Genomic DNA, 15,750 nt, shown 5'->3' with positions numbered 1-15,750 from the left:
ACAATGTTTGCTCAAGGAAACCGTCGAGGAAACAATGTTTTGACATCCTACGTGCAATATTTCATAAATAATGCATCAACAACTAACATAATTCTAACAGACCTTTAGCATCGCTACGAGTGAGAAAGTCTCATCATAGTCAACTGTTTGATCTTGTCGAAAACATCTTTGCGACAAGTCGAGCTTTTCTTAATAGTGACTTATCACCATCATCGTCTGTTTTCCTTTAAAGATCCATCTTTACTCAATAGTCCTATGACCATCAAGTAATTCTTCCAAAGTCTACACTTTGTTTTCATCCATGGATCCTCTCTCGGATTTCATGGCTTCCAGCCATTTGTCGGAATCTGGGCCCACCATCGCTTTCTCCATAACTCGTAGGTTCACTGTTGCTCAACAACATGACCTCCAAGACAGGGTTACCGTACTACTCTGCAGCAGTACGCGACCTTGTCGACCTACGAGGTTTGTAGTAACTTGATTCGAAGCTCAATGATCACCATCATCAGCTTCCACTTCAATTGGTGTAGGCGCCACAAGAACAACTTCCTGCGCCCTGCTACACACTGGTTGAAGTGATGGTTCAATAACCTCATCAAGTTCTACTACTCTCCCACTCAATTCTTTCGAGAGAAACCTTTCCTCGAGAAAGGATCCGTTTCTAGAAACAAACACTTTGCTTTCGGATCTGAGATAGGAGATGTACCCAACTGTTTTGGATACCCTATGAAGAAGCATTTATCCACTTTGGGTTCGAGCTTATCAGACTGAAACTTTTTCACATAAGTGTCGAAACCCCAAACTTTCAAGAAACGACAGTTTAGATTTCTCTAAACCTCAGTCTATACTGTGTCATCTCAACGGAAATACGCGGTGCCCTATTTAAAGTGAGTGCGGTTGTCTCTAATGCATAACCCATAAACGATAGTGGTAATTCGATAAGAGACATCATAGTATGCACCATACCAAATAGTGCGTGGCTATGACGTTCAGACACATCATCACACTATGATGTTCCAGGTGGCATGAACTGCGAAACAATTTCCACATTGTCTTAACTGCGTACCAAAACTCGTAACTCAGATATTCATTTCTATGATCATATCGTAGACAGTTTATCCTCTTGTTACGACGAACTTCACTCTGAAACGGATTTGAACTTTTCAACATTTCAGACTTGTGATTCATTAAGTAAATACTCCTGTATCTACTCAAAACGTCAGTGAAGTAAGAACATAATGATATCCACTGCGTGCCTCAGTACCCATTGGACTGCATACATCAAAATGTATCACTTCCAACAAGTTACTATCTTATTTCATCTCAATGAAAACAAGGCCTTGCTCATGTGGTATGGTTTGCATGTCACTAGTGATTCGAAATCAGGTGAGTACAAAGATCCATCAGCATGGAGCCTCTTCATGCAATTTATACTAACATGACTCAAGCGGCAGTGCGACAAGTAAGTGGTACTATCATCATTAACTCGTATCTTTTTGGCACCAATATTATGAACATGTGTAACACTACGATCGAGATTCAATAAACCATTGAAGGTGATTATTCAAGAAAATAGAGTAACCATTATTCTCTTTAAATGAATAATCGTATTGCAATAAACACGATCCAATCATGTTCATGCTTAACGCAAGCACCAAATAACAATTATTTAGGTTTAACACCAATCCCGATGGTAGAGGGAGCGTGCGACGTTTGATCATATCAACCTTGGAAACACTTCCAACACGTATCGTCACCTCGCCTTTAGCTAGTCTCCGTTTATGCCGTAGCTTTCATTGAGTGTTACTAATCACTTAGCAACCGAACCGGTATCCAATACCCTCATGCTACTAGGAGTACCAGTAAAGTACACATCAACATCATGTATATCTAATATACTTCTCTTGACTTTTGCCAGCCTTCTTATCTACCAAGTATCTAGAGTTGCTCCGCCTCAGTGACTGTTCCCCTCATTACAGAAGCACTTAGTCTCGGGTTTGGGTTTAATCTTGGGTCTCTTCATTAGTGCAGCAACTGTTTTGCCGTTTCATGAAGTATCCCTTCTAGCCCTTGCCTTTCTTGAAACTTAGTGGTTTTACAAACCATCAACTATTGATGCTCCTTCTTGATTTCTACTTTCGTAGTGTCAAACATCGCGAATCGCTCAAGGATCAATGTATGTATCCTTGATATGTTATAGTTCATCACGAAGCTCTCACAGCTTGGTGGCAGTGACTTTGGAGAACTATCACTATCTCATCTAGAAGATTAACTCCCACTTGATTCAAGCGATTGTCGTACTCAGACAATCTGAGCACACGCTCAACGATTGAGCCTTTCTCCTTTACTTTGTGGACAAAGAATCTTGTCGGAGGTCTCGTACCTCTTAACAAGGGCACAAGCATGAAATCACAATTTCATCTCTTTAGAACATCACTTATGTTCCGTGACGTTTTACAACGTTTTTGACGCCTTGCTTCTAAGCCATTAAGTATTTTGCACTGAACTATCGTGTAGTCATCAGAAACGTGTATGTCGGATGTTCATAGCATCCACAGACGACGCTCGAGGTGCAACACACCGAGTGGTGCATTAAGGACATAATCCTTCTGCGCAGCAACGAGGACAATCCTCGGTTTTACAGACCCAGTCTGCAAAGTTTTGCTACTATCAATTTACAACTAAATTTTCTCTAGGAACATATAAAAACAGTAGAGCTATAGCGCAAGCTACATCGTAATTCGCAAAGACCATTAGACTATGTTCATGACAATTAGTTCAATTAATCATATTACTTAAGAACTCCCACTCAAAAAGTACATCTCTCTAGTCATTTGAGTGGTACATGATCCAAATCCACTATCTCAAGTCCGATCATCACGTGAGTCGAGAATAGTTTTAGTGGTAAGCATCTCTATTCTAATCATATCAACTATACGATTCATGCTCGACCTTTCGGTCTCATGTGTTCCGAGGCCATGTCTGCACATGCTAGGCTCGTCAAGCTTAACCCGAGTGTTCTGTGTGCGCAACTGTTTTGCACCCGTTGTATGTGAACGTTGAGTCTATCACATCCGATCATCACGTGGTGTCTCAAAACGACGAACTGTAGCAACGGTGCACAGTCGGGGAGAACACAATTTCGTCTTGAAATTTTAGTGAGAGATCACCTCATAATGCTACCGTCGTTCTAAGAAAAATAAGGTGCATAAAAGGATTAACATCACATGCAATTCATAAGTGACATGATATGGCCATCATCACGTGCTTCTTGATCTCCATCACCAAAGCACCGGCACGATCTTCTTGTCACCGGCGTCACACCATGATCTCCATCATCATGATCTCCATCAACGTGTCGCCATCGGGGTTGTCGTGCTACTCATGCTATTACTACTAAAGCTACGTCCTAGCAAAATAGTAAACACATCTGCAAGCACAAACGTTAGTTATAAAGACAACCCTATGGCTCCTGCCGGTTGCCGTACCATCGACGTGCAAGTCGATATAAACTATTACAACATGATCATCTCATACATCCAATATATCACATCACATCGTTGGCCATATCACATCACAAGCATACCCTGCAAAAACAAGTTAGACGTCCTCTAATTTTGTTGTTTGCATGTTTTACGTGGTGACCACCGGTATCTAGTAGGATCGCATCTTACTTACGCAAACACCACAACGGAGATATATGAATTGCTATTTAACCTCATCCAAGGACCTCCTCGGTCAATTCCGATTCTACTAAAGTTGGAGAAACTGACACCCGCCAGTCATCTTTGAGCAACGGAGTTACTCGTAGCGATGAAACCAGTCTCTCGTAAGCGTACGAGTAATGTCGGTCCGAGCCGCTTCGATCCAACAATACCGCGGAATCAAGAAAAGACTAAGGAGGGCAGCAAAACGCACATCACCGCCCACAAAAACTTTTGTGTTCTACTCGAGAAGACATCTACACATGAACCTAGCTCTAATACCACTGTTGGGGAACGTCGCATGGGAAACAAAAATTTGCCTACGCGCACGAAGACCTCTCATGGTGATGTCCATCTACGAGAGGGGATGAGTTATCTACGTACCCTTGTAGATCGTACAGCAGAAGCGTTAGTGAACACGGTTGATGTAGTGGAACGTCCTCACGTCCCTCGATCCGCCCCGTGAACAATCCCGCGATCAGTCCCACGATCTAGTACCGAACGGACGGCACCTCCGCGTTCAGCACACGTACAGCTCGACGATGATCTCGGCCTTCTTGATCCAGCAAGAGAGACAGAGAGGTAGAAGAGTTCTCCAGCAGCGTGACGGCGCTCCGGAGGTTGGTGATGACCTTGTCTCAGCAGGGCTCCGCCCGAGCTCCGCAGAAACGCGATCTAGAGGAAAAACCGTGGAGGTATGTGGTCGGGCTGCCGTGGAAAAGTCGTCTCAAATCAGCCCTAAAACCCCACTATATATAGGAGGAGGAGGGGGGAGACTTGCCTTGGGGTCCAAGGACTCCCAAGGGAGTCGGCCGAGCCAAGGGGGAAGGTCTACCCATCCCAAACCGAAATCCACTTGGTTTGGAAGGTGGAGTCCTTCTTCCCTTTCCCACCTCCTTCTTTTTTTTTCCTTTCCTCTTTGATTTTCTTTCCTATGCGCATAGGCCTCACTTGGGCTGTCTCACCAGCCCACTAAGGGCTGGTGTGGCACCCCAAACACCCATGGGCTTCCCCAGGGTGGGTGCCCCCCCCGGTGAACTCTCGGAACCCATTCGTCATTCCCGGTAACTCCGAAAACCTTCCGGTAATCAAATGAGGTCATCCTATATATCAATCTTCGTTTTCGGACCATTTCGGAAACCCTCGTGACGTCCGTGATCTCACCCGGGACTCCAAACAACATTCGGTAACCAACCATATAACTCAAATACGCATAAAACAACGTCGAACCTTAAGTGTGCAGACCCTGCGGGTTCGAGAACTATGTAGACATGACCCGAGAGACTCCTTGGTCAATATCCAATAGCGGGACCTGGATGCCCATATTGGATCCTACATATTCTACGAAGATCTTATCGTTTGAACCTCAGTGCCAAGGATTCATATAATCCCGTATGTCATTCCCTTTGTCCTTCGGTATGTTACTTGCTCGAGATTCGATCGTCAGTATCCGCATACCTATTTCAATCTCGTTTACCGGCAAGTCTCTTTACTCGTTCCATAATACAAGATCCCGCAACTTACACTAAGTCACATTGCTTGCAAGGCTTGTGTGTTATGTTGTATTACCGAGTGGGCCCCGAGATACCTCTCCATCACACGGAGTGACAAATCCCAGTCTCGATCCATACTAACTCAACGAACACCTTCGGAGATACCTGTAGAGCATCTTTATAGTCACCCAGTTACGTTGCGACGTTTTATACACACAAAGCATTCCTCCGGTGTCCGTGAGTTATATGATCTCATGGTCATAGGAACAAATACTTGACACGCAGAAAACAGTAGCAACAAAATGACACGATCAACATGCTACGTCTATTAGTTTGGGTCTAGTCCATCACATGATTCTCCTAATGATGTGATCCCGTTATCAAGTGACAACACTTGCCTATGGCCAGGAAACCTTGACCATCTTTGATCAACGAGCTAGTCAACTAGAGGCTTACTAGGGACAGTGTTTTGTCTATGTATCCACACAAGTATTGTGTTTCCAATCAATACAATTATAGCATGGATAATAAACGATTATCATGGACTAAGAAATATAATAATAACTAATTTATTATTGCCTCTAGGGCATATTTCCAACAGATAATTGGATCCTGGGAGTGAATTCTCAGGTCTTGCATTTGCTTTATCCACTTTCGGCCGGCCAAAAGGTTAGTTCTCTTTTTGCTGAAGATGGTTTGCATTGGAACGAACAGCTAGTTAGGTCAATTTTCGATGTTGCTGTGGCAGAACAAATGCTTCAACTTCCTATCAGTCGTTTTGGTGACTATGATTTTGTTTCGTGGCCTCATACTCGGTCTGGTACATTTTCGGTCCGTTCAACATATCAATTGGCTAGAATGACAAAGGTTTATTCATCCCGTAGTATCATAGGCCGTGGTATGTCCTCTAATCTCCATTGCGAATCCAGTTCTTGGAACAAATTATGGGCGATCAAGGCACCGGGGAAAATGTTAATTACTCTATGGAGGTTTGCTCATGATTGCCTTCCATCTGGGATGCAGCTTCACCGGAGACATATCCCTGCATCTAAGGTTTGTGTTCATTGTTTTGTTGAGGAGCATATTGAACATGCTTTGCTTTTTTGCCCATATGCACAAGCTGTTTGGTCTTGATATTAAAGGTTATTTCGATGTGCATCTTTGTCGGAATGGATTTACAAATTGCAAATCATGGATTTTTGATTTCTTGGACCGATGCGATGACCTTGCAACTACTGTTTTAGAAGTCACATGTTGGAATATTTGGGATGCTCGTAACAAACTCAGGGAAGAAAATATTCACCAGCACCCGTCTAGTCTTGCTCTCAAAATCAAAGCATATGTTGACATGATTGTGGAGCACTTGTTCATTAACAAACCTAACCATAGGCGTGAACCTTCTTCAATAGCATCTTGGGTTCCGCCGCCGGCAGGTAAAGTGATGATTAATGTGGACGCTGCTCTCTTTTCCAATACCAGGAGCATGTGGGCAGGTGTAGTGATGCGAGATCAGTTGGGAGCTTGTATTGTTTCCTACGGTATTGGTGTGCCTCACGTTTACAATCCTGAGTTGGCAGAGGCAATTTCTATCAAGAGAGGCTTGCTATTTGCTTTGGATGAAGGTATCCAGGAGATTGTTCTCGCTTCAGATTATTTGACTGTGATTCAGCGTATAAATTCTTTGGTCATGGATCGATCTTCTTGTGGTCCTGTGATTCAAGAGATCAAGCATATTAGAACTTCTTTCAGTAGTTGTTCTATATTTCATGTGCGCCGAGAGCAAAATGTTTTTGCACATTTGTTGGCTAGATCTTGTAATCAGCTAGGGTGTCGTGTTTGGCGTGGTGTGTCTCCCGAATGCATCTGGGAATCAATTTGTATGGACATTATGCCATAATCTATAAAGTGGTGTGTTATAAAAAAAACAACGATGGAGATCCCTCGGAACCAGCCCATGTATATGGTAAGCATGCCCTAGATTTCTCTCACCGCCACCTCTCTCCCTTTCCTGTTAATGTTAGGGTTTCTTTTAGTTACTCAAATCGGTGGAAATTTTTAGTTAGGTCTTCTTGTTAAATGTCCAGATGTATGAATCCAACACAATCCGCTCGCATGAAAAATAGTTGAACTTGCTGAGTAAATAGGCAATTTTTTGATCAAACTTTAATCATTGCATTTACAATATATTTAGTAAAAAAATTATATTGCCCGTAAGCATTAAGTGAATTCATCATGCATTCAATAAGGAAATACATTCAATCAAAGAAGAATTTTCATAAATAAATCCTTGTAATCTAATGAAGTGCGCACATCACTATCTAAAGTCTTTACCTCTTCAAACCCCCTTTTTCATTTTTATCATTAAGATCATCACCCTCCGAACAATCAGAATGCCTTTTAGCTAAAATTGACTCATTTCTAGTCGCTTTTTCAAGAAGTTTTGCTTTACTAAACAAAAATTCAATAGGTGACACATCAAGCATTCTAATTTCTTCATCAAAATTATCATGACATCCGGAAGCGATTGTTTTTCTAGGAGTTCATGCTTAGCTCTCGTCCTATCAATTATTTCCCTACTCTCATCCATAGTGACTTGAATAGACTTTAAATATTCGGAAATATCATGGATAGGTGGCAGAAAAGTTAATTTTGAGAGTATGAACATCATGAGCAATTCTATCAAAGTTTCTTGACATGTCATGCACTTTGTTTGGTTTCCCTTCTACCATAGCATTGAAAATCTTTTAAGAACTAATAAATTCTTTAATATTGTTCTCAAATTTAGAAGGTATCCTATTATTATTATTATTGTAAGAATTTACATAATTATTAGAGGGATTACTGGGAAATTGTCTAGGATTGAAACCCCCCCTATGAGTATTGTTCTTGAAATTATTTATAGCGACAAAATTCAGATCAATAACATCTCTATTTTGCTCAATCAAAGTAGATAACGGGACATCATTGGGATCAACATGAGAATTTTTACTAGCAAGCATATTCATAAGAGCATCCATTTTATTAATCAAAATAACAACTTCTTCCACATAATTTACCTTCTTACCAGTTGCAGCTCACTCGGTGTGCCATTCAGAGTAGTTTGAAGTTATGTTGTCGAGAAGCTTCGTGTCTTCCCCTAATGTCACTTCCATAAATGCTCCACCTGTAGTTGAGTCTATAAAGTTTCTCGAAGCAACGTTTAATCCAACATGGAAGTTTTGTATAATCATTCATAAATTCAATCCATGAGTAGGACAATTTCTAATCATTAATTTCATTTTTTCCCAACATTATGCAACATATTGTTTAAAGTTCATGATTGGTTTTCTAAATAATAATATCTTGGTAGGAGGAAAATATTTAGTGATGAAAGCATCCTTGGATTTATCCTAAGACTCAATACTATTACGAGGCAAGGATGAAAACCAAGTTTTAGCTTTATCACTTAGTGAAAAAGGAAATAATTTCGACTTCATAACATCATTATTGAAATCTTTTTTATTTTGAATATCTCATAATTAAACGAATGTTTTAAAATGGGATGCGAAATCTTCATTAAGATTTCTAGAACATTATTCTTTCATAAAAAGATTTAGCAATGCATCATTAATATCAAAAGACTCTCTATTAGTGGCGGGTGGTATTAGAGTACTAATAAATTTATTTTTATGAGTACTTGAGAAATCACACAACTTAGTATTTTCTTGAGATATAGTGGCAAACAAATAAACAAGGAAACAAGCAAAATAAACATATTTTTTATTTTTTATTTTTATAAAATACAAGGTAGCAAAAATTAAAAGAAGTAATTGATGATTTGTGTGATGGATCCTTGTGATAGTTTGATGATGTCTCCTCGGCAACGGCGCGAGAAATTCTTCTACTACTTGTGATGGCATTGGGATTTCCCCGAAGAGGAAGGGTGATGTAGTAGAGTAGTGAAAAGTATTTCCCTCAGTTGAGAACCAAGGTTTATTGAATCAGTGGGAGAATCAATCAAACGACCTTCAGTAGCACCGACACGCAAAAGAGCAAATACTTGCACCAATACGGTCAAGAGGATTGTCAATCCCCTTGTACTCGTTAGCGGCAAGATTAAATCTTATAGTCGTAGACTGAATAATAGCAAAGTGAAATAAAAGTAAATAAGTTGCAACAAGGTATTTTTGTTTTTTATAATATGATTAAAGTATAGATCCGAGGGCCATAATTTTCACTAGAGGCTTCTGAAAGGACGTGGATGTCGCCTAGATGGGGGTGAATAGGTGCTTTAAAATAATTACGGTTTAGACTTCAACAAATGCGGAATAAAACTAACGTTCAATTTATCAAGCACAAAACCTAAAGCAACTAGGCTCACCTATGTGCACCAACAACTTATGCTAAGCAAGATAAACAACTAAGTGATAGCAAGATATATAACAAGAAATAATATGGCTATCACAAAGTAAATTGCACAAGTAAAGGGCTCGGGTAAGAGATAACCGAGGCACGTGAAGACAACAATGTATCCCGAAGTTCACACCCTTGCGGATGCTAATCTCCGTTTGGAACGGTGTGGAGGCACAATGCTCCCCAAGATGCCACTAAGGCAACCGTAATATCCTCATGCCCTCGCACAATGCAAGATGTTGTGATTCCACTAAGGGACCCTTGAGGGCGGTCACTGAACCCGTACAAACAAGGTTGGGGCAATCCCCACAACTTAATTGGAGGCTCCCAACAACACCACGAAGCTTTACCACAATGGAATGTGGCTTCGAGGTAACCTCAAATGCTCAGCGTAATGTCCACAACCTAATTGGAGACCCCGAAGCTTTCCCAGAGCTTTACACCACAATGATTGAGCTCCGAGGCACCACCAAGCTCCTAGGACGCCAAAGCATCCACGAAGAACAATCTCTAGGATACCAAGTACCCAAGGGTAGTAAGCTTCTCAAATTTTCACTTCCACATATCACCGTGGAGAACTCAAATTGATGCAACTAATGCAATGGCAAGAACACAAGAAGTGGTCAAGTCCCTCACACTCAAATCCATCCACAACAACAAAAGCTATGGAGGAATATGAGAGGAAGAACAATGAGCTCACAAAGAACTCCAAGATCAAGATCCAAGGGGTTCAACTCACATAGAGGAGAAAGTGATTGGTTGAAATGTGGATCTAGATCTTCCCTACCTTTTCCCTGAAGAACTAGCAAGAATCATTGGAGGGATTGAGAGTTAGCAAGCTCTAAGAAGGTCAACAATGGGGGCAAACACGAGCTGCAAAGATGGGGAACCATTGGGGAAGAAGACCCCCTTAAATAGCCCCCCCAGATCTGCCCGTTATGTGTAGAATTACACAAGGGCGTTACAACCAGTGATGCGGGCGGTACAATCGGTCTATGTAATATAGCGGTACAACCGGCCCACAACCGCCCAAGAACCGCTCCAAAACTGAACCTAGTCCAGTGGTAGAGCGGTACATGGCCGGTACAACCTCCAGACCAATTCTGGAGCGGTACAACCGTGCCAAACACCACCGGTATAACCTCTGTTAGGGGCGGTACAACCTCTCAGTGTAAAACATGTAGGACAAAAACAACCATAACTTTCGCATACAAGCTCCGAATAGCAAACTCAAGCTTGTTGGGTAGCAGACGACAAGTACTATTCAAACAACAAATGGTTATATTAATAAGAGGTAGTAGAAAATGCTAATAATATAGAGATGTGAAACCCCTATGAATGAAGAACCGGCAAAAACTCCAACATCGAAAACATCATAGAAGATGCACATGAACTCCGTTTTCGATGAACTCAAGCTTGTCATAAAGATGATCATAAGCTCTAGTACTCACAATGAGAAACACCAAACAAGAACCAAGAAAGATGATGCAAGGATGCAAATGGTTTCAGATCTCAATGAGCGATACGATCAAGCTACTCACTTGAGAGCCCCCCTTGATAGTACGACAATCTATACTAAAATATAAAACCTATCAAGGACAAACCTATACCTTGCACATAGTCCACTTGAGCTAGATGATGACGATCTTGACTTCCTCAAGATGGAGCACCTTTCTTGATAGCGCTGGCTCGATGAAGACTTGTAAATTTCTCCCCATACTCCACTAAGGGTGAGCCACTCTTCAGCACATCTTCACAAGCCATTGCCACCACAATGGAGGGCAAGCTTCAAGCATGATATCTTCGTGATGCTCCACTTGAAATTACACACAACAATCTTGATGACGATCAACACTTGATGTCATCCTTCATGGTTTGAAAGAGATCTTCCTCTTGACGCAAGCCCATGGAAACACACCTAACCCCACATAGAACTCTCACGAAGACCATGTGTTGGGGATGTTATCCCGCCGTATGACCCGCCCTGAGAGTCCGAGTCAAGACGATGGCGGCTCAACGTTCATACCCAAGATGGGCCCTGACTTACGAAGGAGAAGGTGCAAGGCGGTTTACCAAGGAGAGTCAGCGGTGGCCCAAGATACGAACAGGGGGACTCTCGGCCCACAAGGCAGAAGGTCGCCCAGAGTTTCCTTGCTCAAGTATTAAGGCGAGTTAGAGGCATAGCGGGTCACGGATCATAATGTGACCCGGACACTTGTAAAACTAGGGTCTCGGCCTGTATATAAAGGCGAGTCTCTAGGGCTGGTAGACTTAAGTTACAATCAATAGAGAGCTAGGTCACGGGAAACCACACAATTGTAATCAATTTCATTGTCAATACACACAAAGCAAGACATAGGCTTTTACCTCCATCGTAGGGGCCAAACCTGGGTAAAGTCATCTCTCGTTCCCGATCAACCCCTTTGAGTCGCCACATAGTTGCGATGGCTTCACCACTAAGTCCTTTCACGAGGACATCTGTCATGCCAAAACCACGACAGTTGGCGCCCACCGTGGGGCCATCACACGGTGGAGTTGAGTTCTCAAAGGGAGCCCTTCCAGGGTTCGGGAGCTACGCGGTTGGTCTCATGATAAAGAGCTGTCGTGGAAAGTGCTACAATGACAATTCGAGTTGGGGTCCCGAGGCCGGTTCAATCGAATATGGTTACCGAGTCCCCTTCGGCAAGATTCACGTCTTCATCGGCAAGATCGATGCGCCCGTTCCGGAGCCAAACATCTACACCGACATCGTCGAGCCGGCTCGGTTCGCCCAACCCGCCAAGCGTCAGATCAGGCAGCGTCGCATCTTTGTTGGCTTTATGCAGGGGGGCAGCCTCCCGGATGAGCCGACGACTGATGGAGACACCCCTATCTACTCAGACGGCGAGTCATCCATGGGGGACACACACTCGATGTGCCCTCTCTATGAGGGAAGGCTTGGGGGATTCCCTGAGGCGGCGATCTCTGAAGGTCCACAAGAGCTGCCTCACCATGTCGCCATCTACATGGCAGGGGCAGCGCCAGCTCAGAATCCGGCAGATGCCGCGGCTGCCAATGGAGCCAGCGGGTCTAGAAAAACGCATACCCAAGCCATGACGGATATGATGATCGAGATGTCAAAACTTGTGGCGGTCGCCATTACCGTTGACAATCAAGAGTAAATTAATGCCGAGCTGGCAAAACTGCATGAAGAGATGGCCAAGATACAACGTGAGATTGATGCCGAGAACACCCGAATGGCGGATCAGCAGGTTCAAATTAATGAAGAAGTGGAACGCTTGAAGGTTAAGGCATGGCGGCTCGAGCGTCGGCGAGTCACCTCCGATGCGGTGCACCAGAGGAGGCATCAGAGTCGTCTCCCGACCAATCTTAACCCCACGTGTTTATTTGGCAGCCCACACACGCCTGGTGCGGAGCATAACCCAGCTCAACAGACTAATCAACAGGTTGAACCGGCATAGCCGCCGGCGACTCAACAGCCGACTCAACCTCCACTGGTCCAGCCGTCGGCTCAGCGTTTCCAAACACTACAGGGCCACTTCTCCAACCCCGTAGACAACGTGTTGGCTGCAAACCGCAACTTGGAGTCTCTCCCCATTCATTGAAACACCCTAATTGAGATGGAAGCAAGGAACACCATCGAGATGCTGAAGACGGCTGTGGTTCAACAGGCGCAATTTTCTTATAGTCGTGATCGGCTACACTCCACACCCCACGCTAGTCACACCAAGAGCCGTCATGACGATCCCCCTGCGGTTTCCAGCAGTGGTCACCGACAACAGCCTCAAACCAACCCTTCCCGCCTGCCAATGTCAAATGCTCAGGCTCTTGTGAACGTGGCCCAAGCCGCCCGTCAGGCAGAGGCAGAGGCGGCGGCGATGGCGGGTTAGGTGGTTCCGACTTACGTCCAGCCGGCGCGTGCGTACAGTGAGTCGGGAGGAAGGAACATAGGCATCCCATGCTTGTCGTTTTATCTTCGCAATGAGCGCATGCCCAGAGATTTCAAAGGTCCTCGCAAGGTACCCAATTACACATCCGATCTTGAGCCAGGTGCGTGGATTGGGAGTTATGATCTTGCTATGGATATGCTCGATGCCAGCGATACAGTATGCGCCAAATATTTCATGATGATGTTGGAAGGACCGGCACACATGTGGTTGAAAAATTTACCACCCAAATCCATCAATACCTGGTCGGAATTGAAGGAGCAATTCATTATAAACTTTTGAGGAACTTGCAAACACCCAATGGCGATCATAGATCCGCAACATTGCGTTCAGTGTACAGACGAGTCGGCCCACCATTGGACGCGGCGGGTTGCGGAGATTATCCACTCGTCGGATGGCATCACGGCGGCTCAAGTTTTGCTAATCTTGGAGAAGAATTGTCACTTTCAACCTCCGGTATTGAAGATTGGTCGTCTTAAGCGGAAGGTGCAGGATATGGGCGAGTTGATGGACACCCTCACCAGATATGCCGAGTCGGATGGCACGAAGGATGTCGTCTCGGATGATGATAAAGCCAGTGAAGTCAATAAAGGAGATGGAACCAAGAGTCATCTCCAAGCTCATGGACGCAATGGTAACCAGGGAGGTCAAGGAGAGAGAAGGCAGCAAGATGGTGTGTCAGATTTTGTTGCCAATACCAGTGCCGGGCCAAGAAACCAGAGTCGGAATATTGGTCAAACACGGGGCTATAGTGGGAGAATACCACGTAATTACGAGGAGATGCTCAAGGAACCCTATCCTAAGCACAGTACCCCGGATACCCTGTCTAACCATTCTTGGGAAAACTGCTTTGTGATGCAGGAATTTCGTCTTCAAGCATCCACGGACCACCAAGGGAGGAACGATGGTGGACATCCGGGTCAGTTGGGTCCTGGTGGATCACAAGGGGGCTCGTTCGGCGGGTTCCCTGGCTTCTCCCCTCATGGGAAAGGCGGCTCGAATAATGACGGCGGACAGCATTCTGGCCAGGGTAACCAGCAGTACAACAATCAAGGCGGCTTTCAGCAGCAGAACAACCAAGGCGGTTTTCAGCAGCCGAACAACCAGGGCGGCTTTCAGAGCAATCCTAAGCAGCTGAATAGTGGTCAGTACCATGTTTTCACTACCAACACCTGTAAAAGGGACGAGAAAATCAAACAGAGGGCGATCAACATGGCTGAGCCGGCGGTTCCCAGATATCTCAATTGGTCTGAACAACCCATCACATGGAGTAGGGCTGATCACTCGCCACGGGTTGATAATCCTGGCGACTTAGCATTGGTGCTGCCGCCACAGGTTGGGGATACACCCTCTCCAAGGTACTCATGGATGGAGGCAGCAGCATCAACATCTTGTACTATGATACCTTCCGGGGATGATTTTTTCTGAGGGCGACTTGATGGCTTCGACCATGGTCTTTCGTGGCATTGTCCCAGGCAAGTCGGCATATCCAGTTGGGCGGATCAAGTTAAATGTGTGTTTTGGTGATGAATCCAATTATAGGAGCGAGGCTCTGATGTTCGAGGCGGTCAAGATCAAGATCCCTTACCATGCTCTGTTCGGGCGGCCGGCTTACGCCCGCGTCATGGCCCGACCCTGCTATGTGTACCTCAAGCTCGAAATGTCGGGTCTTAAAGGTACCATCACAGTCACTGGGGACCGAAAGATAGCACAGGAATGCGAAGAAGGAGACGATGCCTACGCTGAGTCGGCATGCACTGCTGAAGAGTTGAAGTTTCACAAGGCCAATGTGGACCCAGCCGACATGAGTCCGCTCCAAAAACCAACTGTTGATTCTGAGCCTCCCCTCAAGTTCAAGCCGACAGATAACACCAAGCAAGTTGATTTCTGATGACCCACAAGTATAGGGGATCTATCGTAGTCCTTTCGACAAGTAAGAGTGTTGAACCCAATGAGGAGCAGAAGGATCTGACAAGTGGTTTTCAGCAAGGTAATCTCTGCAAGCACTGAAATTATCGGTAACAGATAGTTGTGTGATAAGATGATTCGTAGCAAGTAGCAAGTAACAATAGTAACAACGGTGCAGCAAAGTGGCCCAATCCCTTTTGTAGCAAGAGACAAGCCTGGACAAACTCTTATAGGAGGTAAAGCGCTCCCGAGGACACATGGGAATATCTGTCAAGCTAGTTTTCATCATGTTCATATGATTCACGT

Source organism: Hordeum vulgare, chromosome 6H (genome assembly GCF_904849725.1).
Source record: "Hordeum vulgare subsp. vulgare chromosome 6H, MorexV3_pseudomolecules_assembly, whole genome shotgun sequence".
Lineage (NCBI taxonomy): Eukaryota > Viridiplantae > Streptophyta > Magnoliopsida > Poales > Poaceae > Hordeum > Hordeum vulgare.
Note: the sequence above shows the minus strand (reverse complement) of the source record.